The sequence below is a fragment of the Octopus sinensis genome, unplaced genomic scaffold, assembly GCF_006345805.1.
Source record: "Octopus sinensis unplaced genomic scaffold, ASM634580v1 Contig15413, whole genome shotgun sequence".
NCBI lineage: Eukaryota > Metazoa > Mollusca > Cephalopoda > Octopoda > Octopodidae > Octopus > Octopus sinensis.
In genome coordinates, this window is record NW_021833717.1 from 40,001 (window position 1) to 52,570 (window position 12,570).

Consider the following 12,570-nt stretch of genomic DNA (forward strand, 5'->3'; position numbering starts at 1 on the left):
CAAAGACATCAACAGACACAGCCGTCTATCGATTTCACATTCTTCCCCAAACACTAATTCCTTGGGGGTCAGAGAAGAATGGTTTGCTATTCTTAACTCTCTGTACCATTTCATACTTGCTTAGTATTCCTCCACCACCCTCACTAATCCGGCCACCCTACAAAAGCTCTTAACTTTTTGCGCACCTCTTGACCTTTATCCTGCAACCTCTGTCTCTGTATTCATCAGAGTCCCAGCCGAGGCCCCTCTCACTACATCATTCCGCTGCAGGCTTCCCTTCCCAGAGCGAGCCAGCGGAGCTAGACCGAGGGGGCGGTAAAAGGCCTGACGGTATAACAATTTTCCCGTTCGGTGGCGATAGGCCCCTCATTTGGGATTTCACATGCTGTGGAACCTTCTCCATCGGCAACTTGGTATGTCCAGCTACCAGCTCAGGTTCTGCTGCTCATCTGGCTGAGAAAAGTAAACTGTCAAAGTGCCGGTCGCTCTCTAACAGCTTTATGGTCGAGCCTGAAGCAGTGGAGACCTCTGATGTTCCCAGCCCACGGACCTTATCCCTGTGCACCACTATCAGAGCGGAGATGGTTATCCGCAAGTGCGAGCCCCGTGGGTTAGAGTGGCAGTTCTAGCACCTCTCCCTCATCATCCTCTGGGGCAATGCCTTTTCCATTTTGTCTGCTGGGACCACGAGGCGGTATCAATTACAGGAAATCGAGAGAATGTAAGAATTTCGTAGCTTTTTTTTTATCAATATTCCCCAAGCACTGCATATATTTTTTAATCTATATTAAATAGTAGTGCTCTGTTATAAAATGGACCAAAAGGCCGAGATGGTCAAACTATTAACTCTAAAAGTTGTCTGCTATTTCAAATTAATTAAAACAGGGTTTATCAAAGTTTATCAGGTCACGTGAAAAAATATTCTGGGAATCTGTGAAATACGAATTCTTTCAATAAAATTTAATTTAAAAAGTTATTTTAAAAGATCTTATTCACCATTTATAAAACAATAAATTATTTTATACTTTTATGTGAATAGATTCTCTTTTCACAAAAAAAAATTGTTTCATTTCATGTTTTATTAAAATTGGGGAGGCAGGGTGTTGTCCCCAAAATATCTTCAGGGGTTTTACTTTTCTCTATTTTGTATATTGGTGCCACAACAAAATAAGGTTGGAACCTACAAAGTGAAAGGTCGGAACTACTTCTGACTAAAAGAAGAAATTACACTTCAACCGTGAATCACCTGAAGTATCTAAATTAACAACCGGTACCATCCACCTGGGTAGTTCTTTTTCAACACTCACACAAACAAATCTCACATCCTCAGCACAACCACCCCTCGGGTCTCATCAGCTACACAGCTACATCACAGTTATAGGAGACCCCCTTCGGTTATGAATGACCATGGGATTGCACCTAGAAAGTTGCCTTCCAAATCACAAGTCAGGGCAAGATTGTTTGTGGAAGGCCAGCAGTTGCCCATGCATACCACCAGCAGTTGCCCATGCATACCACCTCCTCACCACTGATGTTACCCAAGGGAAAGGCAAAGGGGCCGATACAGCTTGGCACCAGTGACGTCGCAACTCATTTCTACAGATGAGTTAACCGGAGAAACGTGAAATAAAGTGTCTTGCTCAAGAAGACACCACACAGCTCTGTCCGGGAATCGATCTCACAACCTCACGATCGAAAGCTCTATGCTCTAACCGCTAAGTCACGTCCCTTCACACATCACAGTTATACAGACTCAGAAAACCCACATAAGTCATCCACCCATGCAATGTCTATAACTTAATCATCAGAATAGTGACGTATACAATATAGTCTGCAATCTCTCCTGATCCCTCCATTTCAGTCCGGTCCCTTGCCAAAAGGCGCAGGAGTGGCTGTGTGGTAAGTAGCTTGCTAACCAACCACATGGTTCCGGGTTCAGTCCCACTGCGTGGCATCTTGGACAAGTGTCTTCTGCTATAGCCCCGGGCCGACCAATGCCTTGTGAGTGGATTTAGTAGACGGAAACTGAAAGAAGCCTGTCGTATATATGTATATATATATATATATATATATATATATATATATATATATATATATATATGTGTGTGTGTGTGTGTGTGTTGTGTGTGTGTGTGTGTGTGTTGTGTGTGTGTGTATGTGTCTGTGTGTGTGTGTGTGTGTTTGTCCCCCTAGCATTGCTTGACAACCGATGCTGGTGTGTTTACGTCCCCGTCACTTAGCGGTTCGGCAAAAGAGACCGATAGAATAAGTACTGGGCTTACAAAGAATAAGTCTCGGGGTCGATTTGCTCGATTAAAGGCGGTGCTCCAGCATGGCCGCAGTCAAATGACTGAAACAAGTAAAAGAGTAAAAGAGTAACTAACTTTTAAGTAGGCTCCAAGGACGTCCAAAATTTCGTTTTTTATGATCATCTCCAGCGGTCCCTCACTTTATGTGATATCCCTCTCGATCGGTTGGAGCCCCTGGTTGTTAATCTGAAGGTTTTTGGAGGTCCATATGTGATGCTGGAGTAGAAAGTTTTGAAACCAAACTGCGGAGATTGCATGAAGAGAAGAGATGTCATCATCAACCCATGGCTATCAACCCAGGCGCAGAAGTGGCTGCGTGGTAAGTAGCTTGTTTACCAACCACATGATTCTGGGTTCAGTCCCACTGCGTGGCACCTTGGGCAAGTGTCTTCTACTATAGCCTCGGGCCGACCAAAGCCGTGTGAGTGGATTTGGTAGACGGAAACTGAAAGAAGCCCGTCATATATATGTATATATATATATGTGTGTGTGTGTGTGTTTGTGTGAGTGTGTTTGTCCCCCTAGCATTGCTTGACAACCGATGCTGGTGTGTTTATGTCCCCGTTACTTAGCGGTTCGGCAAAAGACACCGATAGAATAAGTACTGAGCTTACAAAAGAATAAGTCCCGGGGTCGAGTTGCTCGATTACAGGCGGTGCTCCAGCATGGCCGCAGTCAAATGACTGAAACAAGTAAAAGAGTAAAAGAGAGAAAGAGTAACCCCCCTGCATCTGTTCTTCGGGGTTACTTTCAGTACCCTCAGTGCTGCAGGATTTGCCTATCCCGTATCGGTCACGCCAGCCATGGCCGCTCCCATGAGAAACAATATGTTGGGGAGGAGGAGGATGGATGTCTTTGATCGACGTTCTCATCACCTTTGATGGGCCGTCATAAGCAAGTAAGCAAATTGAGGGAAAAAATGTAAAACACCGGACTAAATACTTCACAGTCATTATTTTTTGATCCGCTGTTGACACTGGTGAGATTTGAACTTAGAATACATCGCAACATCACTCTAAACTTTAACAGTGGACATTCTAAAGTTCAACTATGATCATTCAAAGTGCAACTAATATCATTCAAAGTGTTATTATGATCACTCAAGGTGCAGTTATAACCATTCAATATGCAGTTATGATCAATCAAAGAGCAACCAGGATCAGTCAAAACGAAAGTCGGATCCGGGACCCCCTTCGGTCACGACACTGACCATGGGATGGCACCTAGAAAGTTACCCTCCTAGTCACAAGTCTGGGCAAGGTTGTTTATGGAAGACCAGCAGTCGCCCATGCATACCGGCCTCCCCTCTCCACGCCACCAGTGTTATTCAAGGGAAAGACAAAGGGGCCGATACAGTTTGGCACCTGTGACGTCGCAACTCATTTCTACAAAGTGCCTTGCTCAAGAACACAACACGCAGCCCGGTCCGGGATTCGAGCTCACAACCTCACGATCGTAAGCTCGACGCTCTAACCACTGAGCCATACGCCTTCACAAAACGAAAGTAAGATCCTTCTAAAGTTGTACTATGATCCTTTCAAAGTTGAAATACGGTTATTCTAAGGACCATCTATATCATTCCGCCATCAACTCCTTCACTTAAACTTTTCTTAATAACGTCGAAACTATTTCAATTAAATGTTCGCCTTTCTTACCGTTTTAAATACAAAAACTGACATGATAACTTGTCAAACCAAATCATTATTATACAAGTTCAAAATGATGATTATGATAATAATAATAATAATAATAATAATAATAATAATAATAATAATAATAATAATAATAAATAATTTTGTCTTGGTATAAGATGGGGCTACAGCAATATTCTGCTCAATACCACAGATTTGCTTGTCAGTTGTTTGACCTTAACCAGTTGAGCATATCCCTTAGGGGCTGACGATATGTGCATCTCTGATCACGAGCAGAAGTAGTGGGGAGCATCATAGCCATGTGTTGAGAGGGATTCTTGGAGGTTTGAATAATTCACCTCTGGAAACTGGGTGATTCTTTCAAACATTCAACATCCTAAACAAAAACCCTTATTCAGGGACCTTTTGAGCGGGATGGGCTACTCAACCTGAAGAAAATTCTAACTGGGCCCCACCTGCAAGGTCATGTGCTGTTTATCTTGATATGAGATCACCATGTCGCGCACATATGTTGTGAATGCTGTGCCTGGTGTACTTTATCAGACGGTAGTCATGATGGTTATATTGGGCTTCGTATATTTTACCCCAGTGTCACTTTGATGGCATGAACTGCTCTCTCACTCAATAATAATAATATATAATAATAATAATAATAATAATAATAATAATAATAATAATAATAATAATAATATATAAAAAAACAAAGTAAAATTACCAGTTTGAGGTGATTTATTCTTTTTATTTTAGAGGATGATCAAATTTTATTTTTGGTAACGGCAAGGTTTAATCTTTATTAATCCATCCATAATTAAAACATATTAATAATGTATCTTTTGGGTTTTTCTTATTTTATTGTATTACTGTGTTTTTGTTTTGTTTTTTTTATGTTTTGTTGTTTTCTTTTTTATTTTAATTATTTATTTTGTATCATTTTTTTTTCTATTTTTTATATGGCCCCTTTTACAGGATATTTGGAATTGTTGAAAAGGAAGAGGGGAAACAATTATCCTGCTATGAATGTCCATAACAGGGCATATTCCTCTAAAAACAGTGAAGGGATCAAGTGATGGCGTTAAACCGATTTAATCGGATTAGTCAACCACTCAAGAAGCTCCAGCGAGTTTTCACACAAACTCCGAAAAAGCAAATTTCGAAAGGCCTTGATAGACCGAAGCTTCTGGCAGAAGACATTTACTCGAAGTGCCTCGCAGTGTGCTTGAAACCGAAATCACCTTTCTTTCTTTCTTTTTTTTCTTTTCTTTTATTTGTTTCAGTCATTTGACTGCGGCCATGCTGGAGCACCGCCTTTAGTCGAGCAAATCGACCCCAGTACGTATTATTTGTAAGCCTAGTACTTATTCTATCGGTGTCTTTTGCCGCACCGCTAAGTTATAGGGACGTGAATACACCACATCGGTTGTCAAGCGATGGTGGGGTGACAAACACTGACACACAAACACACACACATCTATCTATATATATATATATATATATATATATATATATATATTATATATATATATATAATATATATATATATATATATATATACGACGTGCTTACCAACCACATGGTTCCGGATTCAGTCCCACTGCGTGGCACCTTAGGCACGTGTCTTCTACTATATCCTCGGGCCGACCAAGACCTTGTGAATGGATTTAGTAGACGGAAACTGAAAGAAGCCCGTCGTATATGTATGTGTGTGTATATGTTTGTGTGTCTGTTTTTGTCCCCCCAACATCGCTTGACAACCAATGCTGGTGTGTTTACGTCCCCGTAACTTAGCAGTTCTGCAAAAGAGGCCGATAGAATAAGTACTAGGCTTACAAAGAATAAGTCCTGGGGTCGATTGTCTCGACTAAAGGCGGTGCTCCAGCATGACCACAGTCAAATGACTGAAACAAGTAAAAGAGTAAAGAAAGAGAATGTTGTTATAAATATCCCGCTGTACACTTTATTTGGGTGATATTTACCCATTTTTATGCATATATATATAACATTCATTTTTTACTATGTGTGTGTGTATATATATGTGCGTAGATATGTGCGTATGGTGCGTATATGAATTTGTTTTAAGTTTTGCCTAATGTGCGCGCGAAGAGAGAATCAAGGATGGGGGTCTCTGGGCCATGCATTAGCAACCTTTCTCAAGAAATAGGGCACATGAGACATGGTTGATCATCTGGCGGGCCGCACTAGTAAAAGAAATTCGAGATAATTTCTTGTTCAGGCATGCCATCCAAAAGCCCCGCGGGCCGCTGTATCCTTTGACTGCTCTACACGGCTACTTCACTTGCTAGAAATAACAGCTAAATTTTCCTCAATTTTCATCCTATCATCTTAGAAAGGAAGGCCACATTGAACAATGTAGCCTCGACTAAACAAAAGAAACATGATTGTCATCGCTGGAACGCCTTCGATCCTAGATCTGTTCGATCAGAGCAGATACGGGCCTAAATAATAACTGGCACTCCGTCGGTTACGACGACGAGGGTTCCAGTTCCTCCACTCAACGGAACAACCTGCTCGTGAAATTAACGCGCAAGTGGCTGAGTACTCCACAGACACGTGTACCTTTAGCGTAGTTCTCAGGGAGATTCAACGTGACCCAGAATGTGACAAGGCTGTCTCCTTTAAAAAAAACAGTCCAACTCATTTTTGCTAGCTGGGTGAATTGAAGCAAAGTGAAATAAAGTGTCTTGCTCAAGGACACAACGCGCTGCCGAGAATCGAACCCACTATCTTACGATCGTGAGCCGAGCACCCTAACCACTAAGCCACGCGCCTTCACGATCTATATGATAACAACAACTACTACAAGCCAACTCCGCCACCATATTTGCCTTTTTGACAACACACAATTCTTAAGTAAATATTAGTTAGGGTTAGGGTTAGGGTTGGGGGTGGGGAAAGGGTATCTTTTTTCTTCACAAATGTAAATAAATCCAATCTGTTTCTTAAACGAGGGACATATTCATTATGCACAGAATGTTATTTACCTAAATGGACGCCAGTGATTGGTTAAAATTGCCGAAATGCAAGAAATTAAAGACGAAATATATTAGAACCTATAGAATTTTCTCAATAAAGCCAAGAGAAAAAGATGTTTTCTAAACACATTCTACCAGTATACGAAGTTTAAAACTTTTTAGTTACCTAGAAATTATGTTACAAACTGCCGTTCAAAAGGAAAAGATCCAATATTTTCTTCGAAGTTGCTGGCCTTGTGCCAAAATTTGAAACCAATTTTATTCATTGACTGAGGCATCAGAAATGTTCAGAAAGTAGAGTAATAATTTAAATTATCATTTTTCAATAACTTAAGTTTAAATTTTGCTGCTATAGACTTTGCCTTTGTTCTTTTGTCGCCAATAAAATATATATTAGTAATGCATTGGTATATATTAGTAATGCATTGGTATATACTAAAGCATTACAGTTGCATTACTAGTTCTCTGGTTACCATTATTTTCAAACCAGATGTGCCAAGTCTAATGTTAATATCTCTTTCCGTCAAATTTTAAGTAAAATGTTTTCACTGTTGCTCCATACTTCATATATAAGGATATAAGGCGGCGAGCTGGCAGAAACGTTAGCACGCCGGGCGAAATGCATAGCCGTATTTCGTCTGCCGTTACGTTCTGAGTTCAAATTCCGCCGAGGTCGACTTTGCCTTTCATCCTTTCGGGGTCGATAAATTAAGTACCAGTTACGCACTGGGGTCAATATAATCGACTTACTCCGTTTGCCTGTCCTTGTTTGTCCCCTCTGTGTTTAGCCCCGTGTGGATAGTAAAGAAATAGGTATTTTGTCTGCCGCTACGTTCTGAGTTCAAATTCCGCCAAGGTCGACTTTGCCTTTCGTAGTCGATAAATTAAGTACGAATGAAACACTGGGGTCAATGTAATCGACTAGGTTCCTCCCCACAAATTTGAGTCCTTGTGCCTCCAGTAGAAAGGGTCATTACCCCATATATAGATGTGTCATCTCTCACAAATAGATCACAGACTGGATCATCTATAATTCTATCCTTAACGTTCAAATATCAAATCAATCCGATCCCTTTCCGCTTTCCCTGACAATTCAAATCAAGAATTAACTCCCGATCCTTTCTCTAAGATTTCCCCTCATCGATATCCCAAAATTCATTTGTTTTGTTTAGTGTTCCCAAAATAATTGTCTTGCTGCCCCCAATAGCTAAAATGACCAACACTTACCCCACATTTGAATTTCATTTAATTCCTCCCTTAAAATATGATAACCTTTAAAAAATGATATCAACCTGATCCTTTCCCTAAAGTCCGGATTTAGGGCCAAGTTTTTTTACCTTCCCAGACACTCTGAATACAGAACCACCCTTGATCCCACTTTAAAGGTTCTGATGCGTGATCAAACCCTCATCTCTTCCCATATATATATATATATATATATATATATATATAATATTTTGTGAAACTTGATTCAGCATTTCTAAATTGAATTTTTCCCTGTAAGTTAGGAATAATATTCCCTCAAATAATTATTATATATATGTATATATGCTTGTATTATATATGTGCATGCAAATATACATTGCTATGTATGTATGTATGTATATTCTCTTATTACATTGATTATTCTTGTGTATAAATATATGCACGTACACTATCAGTTCTCTTTTTCTCTCCCTGACACAACAATTATAAAGTCTGATTCCTGTTGAATGTTAAATTTCAGGATTTAAACCTATTTTTCATGTTTCATTTCATAGTAAAACTATTTCCCCATGTTTTCCCCCGAAACGCTTTCATCTGAGATAAATAAAGACACAAATCATATTGATTTCAAGTTTTGGTACAAGGCTAGCAATTTCTGAGAAGGGGATAAGTTGATTACATCGACCCTGGTATTCAAATGGTGCCTATTTTATCGGTCTCGAAAGGATAAAAGGCAAAGCCGAAACTGACAGCATTTGAACTCAGAACATGAAGACCGAAAAACAGCCGCTAAACATTTGGCCCAGCTTGCTAACGATTCTGCCAGCTTACCGCCTTCCCTCACACAAATAATACTCTCTGACATTCACCACTCTCCATCATTCAACAGATTTCATTAGTCATCCACCACCTTCCATCACTCATTTGATTCACTCTGTCCATCCACCACCCTCTTTCATTCAATTGTTTCGTTTGGTCAAGGACCAAGCCCTTTATTTGATTAAGAAATTGCTTCTAAATCGGCCCCAAAACTCACAGATTTTACGAAAAATTATGTTGAGTTAAACCAACTCCTGCACCTGACATATTTTTGTTTTTATTTATTTCAATAAATCGAAAATAAGAAAAGATAAAATTGACGGCAGTAACGTCTGAAATGAGAATCTCTACAAACGTTACTAATTAAGCAATAGGCGCAGGAGTGGCTGTGTGGTAAGTAGCTTGCTTACCAACCACATGGTTCCGGGTTCATTCCCACTGCATGGCACCTTGGGCAAGTGTCTTCTACTATAGCCTCGGGCCGACCAAAGCCTTGTGAGTGGATTTGGTAGACGGAAACTAAAAGAAGCCCGTCGTATATACGTACATATATGTATGTCTGTGTGTATGTTTGTGTGTCTGTGTTTGTCTCCCCAGTATTGCTTGACAGTTGTTTATGTCCCCGTAACTTAGCGGTTCGGCAAAAGAGACCGATAGAATAAGTACTAGGCTTCCAAAGAATAAGTCCTGGGGTCGATTTGCTCGACTAAAAAGGCGGTGCTCCAGCATGGCCACAGTCACATGACTGAAACAAGTAAAAGAGTAAAAGAGTAATAAATTTTAGTCCAACACTCAACCAATTCTGCCGCTGCTCAGTAAATAAGGAAGACAATATTCTTGAGAACCTAATCCATTTGAATGATACAAGAATATTTAAATGACATTATCCGAAACAATTATCCGATACGTACCTATCTATCTATTCATCAATTAATCTATCTACCTCTGTTTAATATCTATCAATCTATTTACCTCTATGTCTATCAATCTCTATTTATCTATCAATCTATCTCGATTTATCTCTCTATCTATCTACCTATCTATGTCTATCCCTCGTCCCCTCTCTCTGTCTTTTTTTATCTAATCTCTCTCTCTCTCACTCTCTCTATATATCTCTCTCCCCCTCTCTCAGTCAGTCTATTTATCTATTTCTCACTCTCTCACTCCCTATCTATCGATTTCTCTCTCTCTCTCTCTCTCTCTGTGATGCCGGCTAAGGACTCCAAACATTACATTCATCATCCCCCAGGATAATAGAATTGATCAAACCCACCCCTTTTGTAATTAATGGATTAGTGAAACTAATTGTAGCTCAAATAATTTACAGATATTAGTGGATAGCGGACCCTTAAAAGTACTAAAGGCTTAGCGGGGAGGGTGAATTTCCTTGTGTGTGTACGCTTGTATATGTGAGTGTGTATGCACGTATATATATATGGATGGATGAATGTGCATGTGTGTGTGTGTGTGTGTGTGTGTGTGTGTGTGTGTGTGTGTGTGTTCGCGCCTCAAGAGCCGTTAGCTGCCAAGCCAGGAGAGGAGGTGTTGATTCCAACCAGAAGGACATTAAATATCAGGCCAGAGTTGGTAGAGAGACATAGAGGAGAAGAGGTGTACGGCCCCCACCACGAGGAGGGTGTACTCATCCAATCCCTGAAACTGAGAGAGAGAGAGAGAATAATATAAGGAACAATGAATCTGGTAGTGGTGGTGGCGGTGGTGGCCGTCGTTGTCGTGGTCGTGGTGGTGGTGGTGGTGGTGGTGGTGACAGCGGTGTAGGTGGTCGTCATCGTTGCCGTCGTCGTGGTATAGTTGCCGTAGTAACAGTGATGGTAAGGTGCTTGCAGAGTATAATAGCTGTGGTGATGGTGGTGGTGGTGGTGCGTTGGGATTTGGTTTAGTGTGACTTGATCAACTAGATTACAGATGCCGTGGCTATCATGCTGGCTCGAGTTGACTTATGTTGTTGTTGTTGTTGTTGCTGTTGAGCGAACGGTCTTTCGTCCCAGAGCTCGCAAGATGGGAGAAGTCGGAAACGTGGTCCTTTGCTATTCGTAAGACCCGCAGAAGAGAAAGCAGGTCAACCCCCGACACCGAGAGCATCGACGGATGGATGAATGCGCATCCAGGCTCAGCGGTTGCATAGGAAGTCGGGGACAAGAAACAGGAAGAAAGAGTGAGAGAAAGTTGGGGTGAAAGAGTACAACAGGGGTCGCCACCACCCCCTGCTGGAGCCTCGTGCAGCTTTGTGTGTTTTCTCTCAATAAACACACACAACGCCCGGTCTGGGAATCGAAACCGCGATCCTCCGCCGCGAGTCCGCTGCTCTGACCATTGGGCCATTGCACCTCCACTTGTCGTTGTTGTTGATGATGACGGCGACGACGATGACGATGATGATGATGGTGTAGTTGCTGTTTATTCACACCAGCCAGATCTGATGGAGTAAGCTTCTAATCAAAGACGTGCCAAGCGTGACCATCTCGCGTTTTCTTGTATATCGATCACTATATTGTCCTGCAATGTGTACATCCTGTATAAAGACTGAAGGTCATCATTGATGAAATATGGCTACTATTTCTAGCTAGTGCGACTCCCGAGTATAATAATTTGTCGTGTCTGACACAGTTCAGTAGGGAGTGGCTGTCAATTGTGTGACGCACTGTGCCGCAGTGTGACGCAGTGTGGTTCAGTGTACTGCAGTAGGCTGTGGTGAGGTGCTTATAGCAATGGTAATGGTGTTGTTTTATGGTGTTGTTGTTGGTGCTGTACTTAGTCCCAGATGGACCCTTTCAAAATCATTCTAACTGTAACTATCCCCTTATGTGTGTTGTGTGTGTGTGTGTGTGTGTGTGTGAGTGTGCGCGTTTATGTGTATGTAAATATATATATATATATATTGTGAAGTATATTTGTCACTTAAATGTGGCTAACCCTTAAGGGTGGATGCTACTATAGCTTGTAGCCCCAGGAGGAAACCTCCTCCAGCTGGCTATTGACACACTTTCTGTGCCTTATGAGTATTTGCAAAGGGAAGCCATCCTTCCCATCTTCAATCTGACATGATACACACAGACTCGAGTTTCTGAGTATTGACCTGTCATCAGCGTGTGACAATCACCGATTGCCGATAAAAAAGTAGGTTCCCCTTGCAAATATATATCCTTTTTCCAGTGACGAAAAGTCACTGATATCGAGAAAAGTGTAAACAAGCAATATATATATATATATGCATTCATACATATACACATACACGTATGAGTGTATGTATATATGTGTGTATGTGCATGAGTGGGTGAGTCTATGTGTGTATGCATATATGAGTGTGTCCATCGGTCGGTGGTGTAAACCGTTGCATTGTATATTAACTTCTTTTATTGATGTAAACTTGGTTTACCAGAGAAGTTTCATATTCTAAGTAACTTGATGGCATTTTAATGTCATGTCAAGATTTGTCAGTTGAGCAGCTGCTTTCAGTTTTAAGTTCCATGCCTATATATTGCATACTTAATTATTATTTTTATTATTTTCATTACCATTGTTATTATAGTATTAAAACTCACACCTTATTTTGCTGGACATGATAGAAAGTGT

General features: G+C 40.8%; 1 protein-coding gene across 1 annotated transcript in view; it reads right to left on the reverse strand.

Moving 5' to 3' along the window:
* Window positions 1–10,692, reverse strand: part of LOC115230351 (protein PFC0760c-like) — a 14,756-nt gene extending 4,064 nt beyond the window's left edge. The window contains exon 1 of the mRNA XM_029800556.2: window positions 10,681–10,692. The gene's annotated coding sequence lies outside the window, so the exon portion shown is untranslated. The remainder of the gene's footprint in view (window positions 1–10,680) is intronic.
* Window positions 10,693–12,570: the final 1,878 nt, after the last annotated feature.